Source organism: Nasonia vitripennis, assembly GCF_009193385.2.
Source record: "Nasonia vitripennis strain AsymCx chromosome 1 unlocalized genomic scaffold, Nvit_psr_1.1 chr1_random0002, whole genome shotgun sequence".
Classification (NCBI taxonomy): domain Eukaryota; kingdom Metazoa; phylum Arthropoda; class Insecta; order Hymenoptera; family Pteromalidae; genus Nasonia; species Nasonia vitripennis.
In genome coordinates this window covers 5577968-5592721 of record NW_022279588.1, presented here as the reverse complement: position 1 = coordinate 5592721, position 14754 = coordinate 5577968, and the positions used below count along the sequence as shown (strand labels likewise).

Here is a 14754-nt window from a genome sequence, read left to right as displayed (position 1 = left end):
ATATTCCCAAAAGAACACAAAAACTGAGATTTTCTAAATTTTAGCTTATATAGCAACTAAACTGATTTTTTAAGGCAAAATAGAAGCGTTTTAGGTATAAACGCATAGAGACATTTTCTTTTTAAATTCTACAGGAAATTTACAAAAAAAGATGTCTGTGTTTTTACCTAAAACGCTTCTATTTTGCCTTAAAAAATCATTTTAGTTGGATATATAAGCAAAAATTTAGGAAATCTCAGTTTTTTATATGGTCATAACTTTGCAAGGAATAGACTTAGAGGTCTGAAATTTTCTTGCGTTTTTTTTTTAAACGTATACTAGATTAGGTAACAAAGTTTGGCCAAACTTTGTAAATTTTTTCCACGGGTTGACGTGGAATGTTGCATATATATTAATAAAAACGTGTCGAAATTAAGAAACTAATTTTGCATGTTATCATCTTTTTACAATTTTAATCAGAATTACTAGATTTATCGCTGAGATTATCTGTGATGGTTTCTATATCTTTAATAGCGCTAATGTTTCTTGTATACGTTTGAGGTCGAATTATAGTTGGTAGATATCCTGTACCACTATATGGAGCAGCTAAGAATCGGTGCCGTGTTAGTGGTGACGGAGAGCAGTAAATATTACTTGATCTTGATTGGTAAGGAGAGTTATCAGAAATTGAAATATCTGACGTAATGGAGACCGGAGTTGTTGTTCTTGACCAGGATGGGTATTCAATTTCAATAGGATTTGTTTCGCAAACCAATATTTCCATCGTAGAGATTACATCACCTGAAAATATATTATTGCTATTATGTAAATTCAAAATATACTGAATAAAATTGTTATAACATTCAATTTTAACGAACATTAACTAGTGCTAGTTTGTCGTGAGACGAGTCATCAGAATAGCAGACGACATTTTAAATTTATTATAAATGTTCTTGGCATTTTGTATCTTGATTGTACGCTTGACTTTTATATAAAAAAATTTCTTGGCATGAAACTTCAAAATGCCATCCGTATTGTGTATTTGTAAAATGTTTAATGTTTCAAAGTGTATAAAACTGACTATGTCAATTTTGATTAAATGTATGATAAAGGTGATAATTTAACAATGCAAAAGTGTGACAAGGAATATGTTATAATAAAGTATAAAACAACAAAAAAATGATTGTATGTAAATTTGTGTGTGAGATACAAGCGTGTTTCTACGTTAAAGTTTCTAGTATAATTTTTATGTAACAAATTATTTTTAAAGTAAAAGTGTTTCGCTATAATTCTGGTTTTGTACAATAAACAGGTACAACATTCAAAATTCGAAATTCCCGGTTTTTGTAAGACTGTGAAATATTCCGTGATGCTAGAAAATATTTGAAATGTTTGAAAATTCAAAATGTTTAACTACGTTACATCAATATCTTTCTTTTATTTTATTGACTATGTATGTGAAATGGATTTGAAATTGAGCATACATCTTTTAACATCTACTATTATATTAAAATGATTAATGTACCTGTTTGCCGTGAAGCCATTTACATCGTTTCTTTATTACTTAACATTTAGGAGTTACCCTGACACCTGAACATCATCTATAAGGCGGATATAATTTTGGGTCTTAAAATTTTTGAGACTTAAAATTTTTAGGCATTGAAATTTTTAGGCTTTAAAATTTTTGGGCCTTAACATTTTTGAGTCTCAAAATTTTTAAACTTAATATTTTTGGGCTTCAAAATTGTTGGGACTTCAAAATTTTTAATTTTATTTACAATTTACTCCATGAATAACAATTTTTACACAATTTTTAATAATTTTTGTTCGATTACGATGTCTGACAACAAGTAGTGTTTGTCGGAAGTAACCTGATACAATTATTACTTTGCCACCAAATTCAATGTCATTATTACATATTTAGTCTTTAAATAATTTATCCACTGCGTGAAAAGCATGTTTTGATGTCATTGTTATTTCATCCCAAATTATGACTTCTACATTTTTCAGGTTTTTTCTATATATTGAATTAGGAGTAATGTTGCACGTTAAATCTTCATTTATATTTCATAATAATTTAAAAATTACATTTAAAGTTTTTTTATTTATTAATAAATTTGCTGCTATACCAGTCTATGCTACAGGTAAAACACTTATTTTTTCTTTATTTAAATGAATGATAATTTTATTTAGTGAGTAGCTTTTTCCACTACCTCCAGGTCCATTAATAAAGAAACACTTTACTTGATTAGCTTAATTAATTACACTATTTATTGCTGCAAAATTTCACGTTGTTTATTCGTTAACGAGCTTATATTGTATAATGAATCATTTTTAATTTAATTTGTTGCATAAAATTCTTCATAATTGGGTTCCTCAATATCCTCACTAACTTTAGGTAAATTGAAATCAGTCAGTGTATACCTGTGACTTATTAAAATTTTCACGTATTTATTTAGTTAACAATGGGCTGAAGAAATATGCTTTATATTTTTCAAATAATTGTTTAACATTTACTGGGCGATAAAATACGCATATATAACCAAAAAGGTTACACAGAGCTTTAGGAAATTTAACCTTGATTGCTTCTTCCAAGCATCTGTCTCATTCTTCATCGGTGATTATTAATCTTCTAGCTAGAACTACTTCACGAAATGTTGCGTATGTAACATTTTTGAATGTTTTTAATACTTTATAAGATTAAGCCACTTTTACATGTTTATAATAATACTATTTAAAAAATCTTTTACTATCATTCGGATTTACAAAATACATTATACTTATAATTGGCTTCCAAACTCATTTTCTTGGTGTCCATTTCTTTGTTTTTTCATTGAAAACGTAAAAATATGGTATATTAACATACAAGTATTGTCTAGCTTTCGGATCGTTTGCATTTAGTTTGAACCATACAGCCAAAGTTGTGTTTAAGTTTTTATTAATTAACTCTCCTTCTGATCCTTCCTTAAAGAATACAAACTGTTCATTTTTTAAATATACATCTAGTCGGTAAATTACGTGTGATATAACGTACGTTGCATATTGTAGTAGACGATACATTGTTTCTGGAGGGCTTACATATCTTGTTTTTAAATATTGTTTTTAATGTTGACTCATTTTTATAAATGCACAATCATGTCCTTTATAACAATATTTGAATAAATATTTGACACATTTAATAGTTGAACATACTTATATATTAATATGACAATTAAATTTCAACAATAGATACGGATTGTATGGAACTACAAATCGATTATTAGCTATATTGTTTCTATTGAAACGAATTTGTTTTCCATTGTTACTTCGTCGATAAAGGGAATATCCAGTATTATTAAAAGTAGTTTGCTCATTAAACTATTTCGAAAAGTTTTTGGTACATTTTGTTTTGCTATCCGTCTATGGTGAATTTATTATTTTTCCACAAGGGCCATGTATCATTGATTGCCTAACGATATTATGTAACCTTGGATATTTCATTTCATCAGGTATTTCTGCACTTATAAGTTTGTTAACATCATCTGCAGTGTTGATGACGAGGTCTAGGAAGTGCGCTCCATAGTTTTTGGTGTCTAAGTAAATAAATCATATGAGGACGGCGTCTAGGTGTACAGGGTAGCCGATGATAACGTCTAGGTAGAGTGCACCGTGGTTTTTTTGTGTCTAGGTGTAAAAATCATTTGAGGGCAGAGTCTAGGTGTACAGGATGGCCGATGACGAAGTCTAGGTAGTGCGCCCCGTAGTTTTTGGTGCCTAGGTAAATAAATCATACGAGGGCGGCGTCTTGGTATACCAGGTGGCCTACGACAATGTCTAGCTGGTGCGCTTCATAGTTTTTGGTGTATCGGAAAATAAATTGTACAAGGACAGCGTCTAGGTTTACAGGGTGGCCGATGACGAAGTCTAGGTGGAGTGCACCGTGGTTTTTTTTTGTCTAGGTGTACAAATCTTTTTCGGGCGGTGTCTAGGTGTACAGGGTGGCCAATGATGAAGTCTAGGTGGTGCGCTATTAGTTTTTTGTGTCTTAGTGTAATAATAATATTCGTGGACAGCAAAAATTTACACCTATCTAAATTATAACATGTTAGTTTCCACCAAGAGGTGATGAAAGCAGCGGTCTACAGCATAGTAAATAACAGCTTAAAAAAAGGACATCAAGTCAGAAGAGCTTTATCAAGTTTCTGATTCCGAATTTAGGAAACAATTTTTTCATGATTCTGACCATTTTATGGCCATTTTATAGACATTTTTCGATTCTTGAAAAAATATTTTTCCTTTTTTTATGATATGATTCATACAATATATTTAACAATAGTGTATCTAATAGAACATGAAATTGCCTACTTTTTCCTGCAAGATTTTCCAGATTGACTGTTCCGTACAATTTTCATGATAAAAAAAGGTGATTTAAAAAAATTTTAATATCTTAAAAACTAAATAGTCAAACTTTTTGAAAAAATTTATGACAATAAAGAACGATAGTATCTATTTTCTGTAAAAATTTTAAACCATTTTGATTACTAGTTTTCGAGCTAAGAATCGAAAACTAAAAAATATGGATTTTCTATGTCGTATGATTACAAGAGTACAGAAGGCTTTATTTAAGTTAAAATTTTGGAAAAATATCGATTTTTTAATCACCTCGGCTAGGTTTTTTTGCAGCTTATGTAACCGATTAGTTTAAACGCATTTGTTATACGTCTGCGTGCGTGCTCTAGGATAATTTGTAGTACACGTTCAGAGCTGACCCGTGCAAGTGGTTCACGCAGGTGAAAGCCTCGTTTCGGCACGCGCATAATGACTACCATTAGGGACATTGCTCTCATAGAGCCTTAATCTCCCGAAGTGACCTTATATTACACATCATACTTGCTCGAACCAACTTTTTTCTTTCCCTCTGCACAACCTCTGTGACAACCTTAAATTTTAAGAAAATATGAATTATTTTCACTCTTACTATTTTTAACACTTGCACTGTAACTGTATATTATTATACTCGTCACCATGTATATATACGCATTCTTTTACTAATGTTCATACAAAGTGACCGCATATTACACATTATACTTGCTCGAACCAACCTTTTTTACTTAAACTCATTATACATATTGAATATACTATATTCTACACTACCCTGCTAATATCCGAAGATCAAAAATGATTTCAAAAATCGTAATCGCTTTTGACAGTCGTTTGTGTAACGTAATTTTGGCTTTATTAGGTATTAAAATGTATTGTATCAGTTCAGCATACAAATATATTATAAATTATTATTTTGTGTTACAATAACGATTAAAATGGTATAAAAGACGATTAATATATTATGATAAAATGTTTTAAAAATCCGTTATATATATTAGTCGTTTTTTTATCGTTTTTGATGCTCATTACTGCATTTATAAATCTAATCGCTTTTAATCTCTTATAATTATATTTAATATTCATGTATCATTTTTCTTTTTTTTTTTATATTGTATTTATGGTGTTTGTATGACGTTCTAATATATAAAAAGAAAATTTTAGTTGTTTACCAATAAACAAAATAAAACGGGCATGGCAAGTTACGTAGTAATTATCTCGAGAGTTGTTCGTTGCTTCATTACGATTAAAAATAATAAACTTTACTTTGTTTGATTGATCTCAGTTCTTTTCTAACTGTAATTTCGTTGCGGAATATATCAAACTCGCCTAACCTTTTACTTTTTTTAAAGTTAATTTTTTTTAGAATTTTCAATCCTTTTAAGTAAATTTTTTTGAGTATTTTATATTCAACGTCGTAAAAATAAAATCTTTAGCACCTTTCGACCACAGCTTTTTTGTAACATTTTTATCACTAACATGAAAGCACTAATTGTTCTGATATACACCACCCTCGAATTATTTCTACACCTATAAACCAAAAACAACGGTGCGAACTTCCCAGACCTCGTCATCGACCACCCTGTACACCTAGACACCGTCCTCGTATGATTTATTTACCGAGACACCAAAAACCACGGGGCTAAGTACCTAGACGTCGTTATCGGCCACCCTGGACCTCTAGACACCTTTCTCGAATAATTTTAACACCTAGACACAAGAAAGCACGGAGTGCGCTACCTAGATCTCGTCATCGGCCACCCTGTACACCTAGACACCGCCCTCATATGATTTATTTACCTAGACACCAAAAACCATGTAGCGTATCACCTAGACGTCTTTATCGGCCACCCGGTACACCTAGACACCGTACTTGAATGATTTTTATATCTAGACACTGAAAACAACCTGAACCTTCTAATCGGCTAATCTGGCAAGCTAGTTACTGTTACAGCTCCAGAACGTGGAGTATGCATCGGCAACCTCTAAATTCTAAAAATCGTAATATATTACCTTGACAGAGCAAACTGATGCTGAAATTTTAGTTCTTATTAGAACAATTATTATTCAAGTTAAAAAAAAACAGCTTGCTGTTTGTCGTGGACATCGAAGCCGATGCCATTATCACCCTTCGGAGGTTTGAGTACACGTATAAATTGGCGTGCCAAGCATCCAACAGGTTTAAGCAGAGAAGGAGTAGAGTCTAATAGTGAAGTAGATTCGAGTTTGGACGGCACTGCATCTAGCAGTGAAGACGAAGGTGAGAACGTTCTTAGAAGAACACGTGGGTTAAATAGACTAAAATCTTATTCTGCGCGTCGCAGATTTTCAGACGAGCAGTTTCGGGATTGACTTTAAAATAATATCACTTCAAATTTTGCAAGAGATTAACGATCAAATATATAAGATTTTACTTCTAATTATCAACGTTCTGAAATGCCAAGTAACAATATTGAGGAACCATATGGCAATAGCCAAAATTCTGACTCTGCTTGTCGCGAACAATCGAATGCAAGTTTTGAGGAGCGTTTAGCGAGGGCTATTGAAAACAGTTGTCGCGTCAGTAAGGCAATCAGGCTTTGCGAGCGGCGATTCGACGCTAATTAATAGAATGACGTCAGTGAAAAAATTGCAGGCTTTTACTGGGGAACCATTTAATTGGAGTAGGTTCAAGCAGTCTTTTGAATTTGCTAATAAATTGGGGAATTATTCAGATCATGAAAATGTGCTAAGATTATTTGATGCATTGTTCGGCGACGCTCGCAAAGCAGTTCAGCCTTTATTTATGGCAGGCCATAGTTCTAAAAAAATTATGGATACGTTAGAAATGCTATTCGGAAATTCTAAACTGATTTTGACTAAAATTCTAGATGATATCAGACTGTTACCGAGCACAGAAGAGAGTAAGATAGGCTTGATCGAATTCGTGACAAAATTAAGGAATGCCGCCTTAGCGACAAAGTCACAGAAAAATAGTAAAGGATACTTACACAGCCCAAAACTTGTAGACGGTTTGATTAAAAAATTACGGAGCACAATGGCTTATAATTTTACTAATTATGTCACCGACAAAGCGTGAGAAAATGATGAAACACTAGCTTTAGAAAAACTTGCTCAATACGTTTATAAAGAGGCACAAAAGCATATAGTTACAAATATCAGTATTTGATACTGATATTTGCAACTATAAGAGTACTAGTTCTGGTTCGCGAGGAAAGGTCAAGCCGGTATATGCGACGTGAAACGAAAGCGCAGGCGAAAACGACAACGTCGAGAAGAAGCGAGGAGATACGCGTGAAAACAAACATTGTGCAAATTGCAGACGCAAAGGACATTTAATCGATAAGTTTTAATTGTTTAGGAAGCGGCTGTCGTTCTCGAAATGCTTGCAAGAAGCTAAAATGTAAAAAATGTGTTCAAAGCCATCATGAACTTCTACATCCTAGCGAAGTAAAAAATTCAAACGCAAAACCGCAACGCGAAGTTCAGACGTTAGTAGTAGTCAGAAATTCTCAAACAAATGAAAAAACTTCTTGAATAAACCATTAGATTCTACTAAATTGTCGTGCACTACTGTGATTAATACCTATTTATCTAACGGAATCGAGATCGAGTAAACTTATGTATGCATTATTAGACGATGGAGCAACGGTAACCATTATAAATTCAAAAATAATACATGAAATTCGCGCGGAGAAAACAAGTAAGAAAATATATTTAAAGGGGATAGGAGGAGATGGTTCGACTATGTTATGCAGTGAAAAAGTAAATTTAAGTGTGCAAAGCGATTCCGCGTCTTTTGTTGTAAAGAACGTATTAGTCGTACGTGACCTCTCTTTGAGTAAGTAATGTATAGACCAAGAGTTAGTCGTTTTTTGTGCGGTGAAAACAGAGGTAAAAATTTTGACGTATGATGCAGCGCCGGAAATGATCATAGAACAAGATAACTGCAACCTCATACACACGTGCAAATATCGCGAATTAGAAGAGAGCAATTTAGTTATATCTAGTAGTTTGTTAGGTTGGTCAATTCACGGGCTTCCGCGTAAAGTAAAGGTTAAAAAATTTGAAACTGTACATAATATCTGCCAGTCTACAGAATCGATTCTTTTAAATTAATTGCATGAGTTAGTTAAATCTTGTTTTGAAACAGATTTGATCGGAATAAATACTCGAGTAAAAGCAACTCACAAAGATAGGCACGCTCTTAAAAATTTAAATAAGACAAGCTTTCATAATGGAACAGAATGGGAATTAGGATTATTATTAAGGGATGTCGTAGAGATGACTGACGACGGACGAGTCATGTCATTACATAGGTTAAAATTACAAGAGAAAAGGCTAGATCATGATGCTCAACTTGCAAATTTATATTACAACAAAATGAAGAGATTATTTGACAGAGGGTTCGCGAATAAAGCATTGAAAAAGTCAATAAATAAAATAATTCGATTCCCGCCACATTTCGGGGTGCGCAACATAAACAAACCAAGGAAAATTCGATTAGTTTTTGATTTAGCTTCGAAGTCAAAAGGTAAATGCTTTAATGATTATTTATTATCCGGTCCAGACTTATTAAAATCATTTATTGGAATTATAATGAGATTTAGGCAGTTTGCTTACGCGATTAAGGCCGATATTAGAAACATGAGTAGTAAGAAGGGCCATATAGCTAGACAGGCGTTATTGATTTTCCCCCTCCCCTCAGCTTCGGGGCCTAGGCCGGTATCGCGTACATCCCCCTCTATCTCGTTATCTCCCTCTCGGCCTGGGGGTCTGTTATGGTGTAGGGCATTTTTGATTTTTCAAGGGGTGTGCGTTTGTTCTATACGTATGGATGTTTTTGAGGCCCTGAAAAGGGCCGATGGTTTCTTAGAAATATAAATTATAATTTTTTATAACCCTTTTTTCGGGTATAGATCCGATATTTGTAGAGTATTTTTCTGTAATTGATTTGAAGGCGTTTTTTTCTTCCTTCTTTTGGTTTTTCTTATCATCGATGAGTGGCTTATAGCCGGTCTTTTTTGTGCTGTGCTCCTGACCCATCATGATTGCCTAGTCATCTCCAAGTGAGACGCAACGCTTATCGGGAGCTATTTATAGCGCTAAAATAATAGTTGGAAAGAGAGGGAAAAACGTTACGATCTCCAGATAGGTAAACATTTATTGTCAAAGACGATTCTCTCGTTTAAATTATCTGTTCTGTTAGTTCTACGAAATGTTTCTAGTTTAGTGTGTCGTTTTTTATAACACTCTCTATAACAGTCTTTTTTTACCCCACTGTCATTCGAGCGCGCTAACGCTAATTTTCCTGCGCATACACCCATCTTGCGCATTGGCTGATTGCCGAATAAGGAGCTTTAATAATTATTGCGGTATAAATAAGGAAAGATGTGATGGTGAATAATAATAAAATGTTTTTTTTTTCATGTATTAAAAGTTTATTCAGGAAAGTATATACATGGTGTACGCAAGAAGTTAAATTTTTAGCCAAATTTTACATAATTTAGTACATCTTTTGCGATGAACGGTAAACCAGACACGATGATTTCGGATAATACAATTCTCAAATATTGCTCTTTAAAATTGTCGTTGTTATCGTCGACCATTTTATCCAGTACAAAGCCTTCTATAGCGATGTTATGTCTCGAATAAAACTGTTTAAATTCCTTGAAATCTGTCAAAATGTTCTTAATGTTTTGTGGTTCTTCGGCTTCCAGAGCAGTCTTCGAATATTCGAGAACGTAGTCGTAGGTACGGTTTACCTTACCGACTAGAGTTTTCAAAGCATCCAAACGTTGATCGACTAGTGAACTATGTAGACGGAGTCCTTCAAACGTTGGGTGTTACATTACTATACCCGGTGGGCTGGATGTTTTCATTTTTTACAAACCGGCTGAGCGATTTCTCCTTCTTCGTCTTCTTCGCTTGGCTGTGTGTTTTTAGGCCTTTCGTCGATTGTGATTGACTTGATGCCGAACGCGGTTGAAAAGTTTAAGTCGTGATTTGTAAGATAGATCTTAACCGGGTGTCCAAATTCGTGATAAAACGAATATGAATTGTTGAAATAAGCTGTTATAGCCTCAAACTGATGTTTTTGTACATTGGCCCGTTGCTTATGAGTTTAATAACTTGATGATAGTACCCATCACTGTACTCCAGGCTGATGCAGACTCTCTTTGAGTTGGATTTGTTGAGCGCGTAGGTCGTCGACAGCAGTAGATTTGGAAATTCAGCAGTCGGACTACGTTTGCCGGGTGTTTGACAGTTCGCCATGGTGAAGAACAAAAAAAAATTCACGGTACTATCTCACTTGTAAAAAAAAAGTTGTTATAGCATACAAGTGCACAGTCAGAGAGTCTCGATGCTACTATGAAATCTCGCGACCGCCGTCTCTTTAATACAATTTTCCCCACTACCCTTTCGTAGTCCAACAGTTATACGGTTGTTCAAAATACGGCGTAAGGACGTTACAAACTGGCCGTTAAAAATAAAAAATAAATCTTTCATCAGAGGAAAGCACGACGGACGACATCCGTCTGTTTAGAAAAGAAAAATTCGTTACTGATTAATAAAGGAATACATGTGCGTAGGTAGAATGAGAACACATTTATATTACGTTTAATATTTTTCTTTATTCAAGATTACAAATACATCAAACACATGTTAATCTAGAAGTACACACACACATCTAGAGGCCCTGAGCCTAGAGAACGCTCATCGGCAAATGTAGACGCTCGCTTACATTTTTTATATTTAAGTTTATTTGGAATCTTTTTATAAAATTTGACGACAAGGGTATCGTTTTGCCCAGTGTCTTGTGAGAATAAGCGGCAAAATGTCCCGAATCTCGTACCGTAACACATGTGATATAAAAACATAATAGTGTATTGTCCACAGCAAATCGAGTCGATGCTTTGAAGAGTTTTTGTATTCCAGCGAAAATATTTACAGTTCTTAAGTAGGCGTTCTATATGGTGTCTTGATACCGGTGGCAGGCCATAACTGTCGAAATACGTGCCTAATCTATTTTTGTCAATGTAAATAGCTACCCAGTGTGTTCCTGGTTTAGTGTGATCATCGGTGTTACACACTATTGCTGCTGGCGTCATCAGCACCCGCGGTATCCGATCTGCAGCGTAAACCCCGATTGTCCGGGCTTTTAAGCCTTCTAGGGCTCTCATAATCTCGACCGTATTCATTTTTTATGGTAGATGAATCGGTGTCGTTACTCGCGTATTCGTCTTCGTCACTGCCACAGGTGTCTTCGTCGCTGTCGATTTTGTCCACCACGTCCCTTCCTCGAAATTGCAGAGTGTTACCTCTTCGAGACCACATAGGCTTTTGAATAGCATGATAACACACATCGGTGCCAGTCTCTTGTATTTATTCCAATATTTCACTGGGCACGTGTGAATGGATCCACTTTGGTAGTATGTGTGCTCTCAAGAGTGCACAGTACGATCTTTTATAGGTATCTGCCTGACATCCATGGTAGCTGCAGACCTGCGGGCATTTAAAGCGTCTCTGCAGTTCACCGAATCCAACTGTCGTGTAATCATCGACATTCTCGACGTTGCGCGTCGTTATAGATTGGACATATCGTGCTTTCTCAAGGCCCTTGACGTATATTCTTTTAGCCGTTCTAGCAATGTTTTACAGGTGATAGTGTAATTTTCCTAGTGTTATATCGCCCTCGAACCAGTATATGCCAAAATGTCGCGCCGCTGCATAGTCGTCGGCGATTCTCAAGGAGCAGGGTAACCCGGTAAATTCATGCGGTGGCAAAATCACCCAATGAGAAATGACGTGTCCTTGCAGAGAAACTACAGCCACTTCTTTGGGCAAAAACTTGTCTTCTTTGTCCCTGAAGCCCTGAAGTTCTATTACGTAATCGTAATCCATGGTGAATGTATCGGGTGCTGCTGCTGCCGACGTCGATCAACTGAGTCGACGATATACAGCGTCAGAACTCTTATACCTTTTTTTTCTCTCTCCCACCACCCAGCCACACTAGAATTAAAGTCCGTTATAATTTGTCTATTCGAGTCGATTTCGAGCAAGTTGTCAAACTCTGCGTAAACAATGCAGTTTAGCGTTTCCGTTAGAGCTTCGGCGAAACGCACCTCAACGCGTAGAGACCCCGAGCGAACAAGATTTCAATGGCTGGTGAAATGCGCTGACAAATCAGGTGTCAGATCGAAAGCAAACAGGCAAAACCCGTTGGGATAACCGTAACGATCGATATCGAGACCCTCGTTTAGGTAATGTATACCTGTGCCGGAAAAAAGCGCATGATAAGCGTCTATGTATAGCTTATGGTCACCGGTAAAGCGTGGCTGCAACGGCCTACTGGGGACTTGAACGCCGTCCACGTAGAGCGAAATAAAGTTTATGTTAAAGTGTTGAACATTGAAAGGGTTGAGCTTTCTATTGCCGTTGAAGGCTTTATTTTTAACAAAGCCCAGGATGATCCTTTTGGGTAGCTGTCCTAGTATAACGTTGTCAAGGGTGTCGCCGAGTATACCGCTGTGCAGCGTAAACGACTTGACTTCGGCCTTGTTAAGGGGTATTTGGCTGTTGTTTTAGCAAGAGCATTCGCGTGCGCTAGGAAAATACCCGGGCTTATCTTGGCACGACGCACGATCAGTGAGACCTCCTTGATGTGCACCGAAAATTTTCCGTTGTCGGACCCATCCATGAGACAAAAGGCGTCTTTGCTACGGACCAATCTTACTCTCACGTCTACACCGTTGATAAGGAATTTCGGTTGATTAAAAACGTCACAATGCAAATGACCGATCATGCGACGGCCTTGCCACCAGCTGTAAAGAACAGTCTGTTAATGAGACCTTGATTCGCACCATCAGCCTTACGATCTAAATTTGGCGCGGCATCCATGGCATCGGCGGTATCGATGCTCCACATAGCAGATGAGAGCGCATAGCAGGTGCCGCATAATTTAGCAGCGTTTCTATGTAGGCTCTATACGGATACGCATTGTTTGGCGGTGATATTAACTTTTGATTGAAAAATATGTCAATCTGATCAAACATTGAGTGTATAAAGTTATTCATAGGGCCAACTTTGAGATTTTCGCTGGGTGAATCACTAGCTGGTTGTATTTAAATGGTCAGGTGCAACATGGCGTGCGCGAGATATCGTGATTGGGTGAACTTGGAATTAAAAATTCCAAGGGTGAGTCACCATCGTTACTGAGCGACGAAATGGGCTTGTAGTAGAGATAAGCGCTACTTTCGATGGATGTTTGAGTGAGTGGAAGAGTAAAGAGATCTAGCTCGCTCGTTATTCCCTCTCGGCTGCACGCGTGTAGATACGCCATTGTTATTAATTTTTAGGACCGAAAATATCTGTCACACTTCTGATCCGCCTCTTTCTCTTCTTTTTGCGCTCTAATTTCTTGCTTGCTTTTTTGCTTACTCGCTTTTTTTATTTTGCCTTGCGACGCACGTTGCGTACAGGTGCACGGCTCTTCTTCAACTGCCGTTTGCGCTTAGCAACAGGACCTATATAGCCGTTGCCGCTCATCATCATTTGATCAAGCTTATTTTCTGCTTTTCTTTTCAAATTTTTACCCGACTCTTTCAGTCGACCGCTGAGGGCTTCTTTGAAATTAGCACCGTTATTGGCGACGTCGTCGATTACATTCAGGCCCGCGCGAACAGCTTCTTTGCCGACCGCTTTGGCACCGCGCGCGAGATAAGGTGCTATTCGACGAAAAATCGTGCCCAGAAAGCTTCCAATACCTGAACCTCGTTGGTAAGTCGCTCCGGTGTATACAGATTTTACACCGGTGCCGCCACCGACTTGGTCGTTGTAGTAATGAATATAATGACTCATTTTTATGCCTACAGATTACGCTTAAAGTGAAGCGTAACTGTCAGTGTCCCGTACTCGAATGGTGTTTTTTCACCGTGCTGATCTCTTAAATCGATAACGATATTTTGGAAAGGGTGCTGCAGCAGTGGAATGTAATGGATCGGTGCAAACTGTTTAACCATGTACGTGCCGAATTTGTACTTTGAGTTTTCAAAAGCGACTATGCGCAAAAGTGCTGCTTGCGTATCGCCGTGTACGGTGTTCATATGTCTGTATAGACGTAAAGCTGGTCGGGCACAGTGCGTGCCAAAGAGGCAGATCTGCTACCCACGTTATTGCTTACACCCAAAATTCGATGTTACAAAAGTGCCCGTTTGTCTGTGCACGGCATCTTCAAATCCAAATAAGCGTCGAATTTTTTCATTAAAGGTTGTATAATGAGGATATTTACATTTACAAGTACGTCTCAAGGTGTAGTAGCCTTTCTGAAATTCAGTCGGTGCGAGTATTTGAATTCTTCGGCCAGCTGGTCCACAGTTTCGTATATTCCATGAGGAAAATTGTAGTACTGATCGC

At 36.5% G+C, this 14754-nt stretch overlaps 1 protein-coding gene across 2 annotated transcripts in view; it reads right to left on the bottom strand.

Annotated features, from left to right (window-relative positions):
* Positions 1 to 411: 411 nt before the first annotated feature.
* The window catches only part of LOC107980542, a 530828-nt gene continuing 516485 nt past the window's right edge, over positions 412 to 14754 (bottom strand). For both annotated transcript variants that reach the window (XM_032601222.1, XM_031923477.1), the window contains one exon: positions 412 to 780. The gene's annotated coding sequence lies outside the window, so the exon portion shown is untranslated. The remainder of the gene's footprint in view (positions 781 to 14754) is intronic.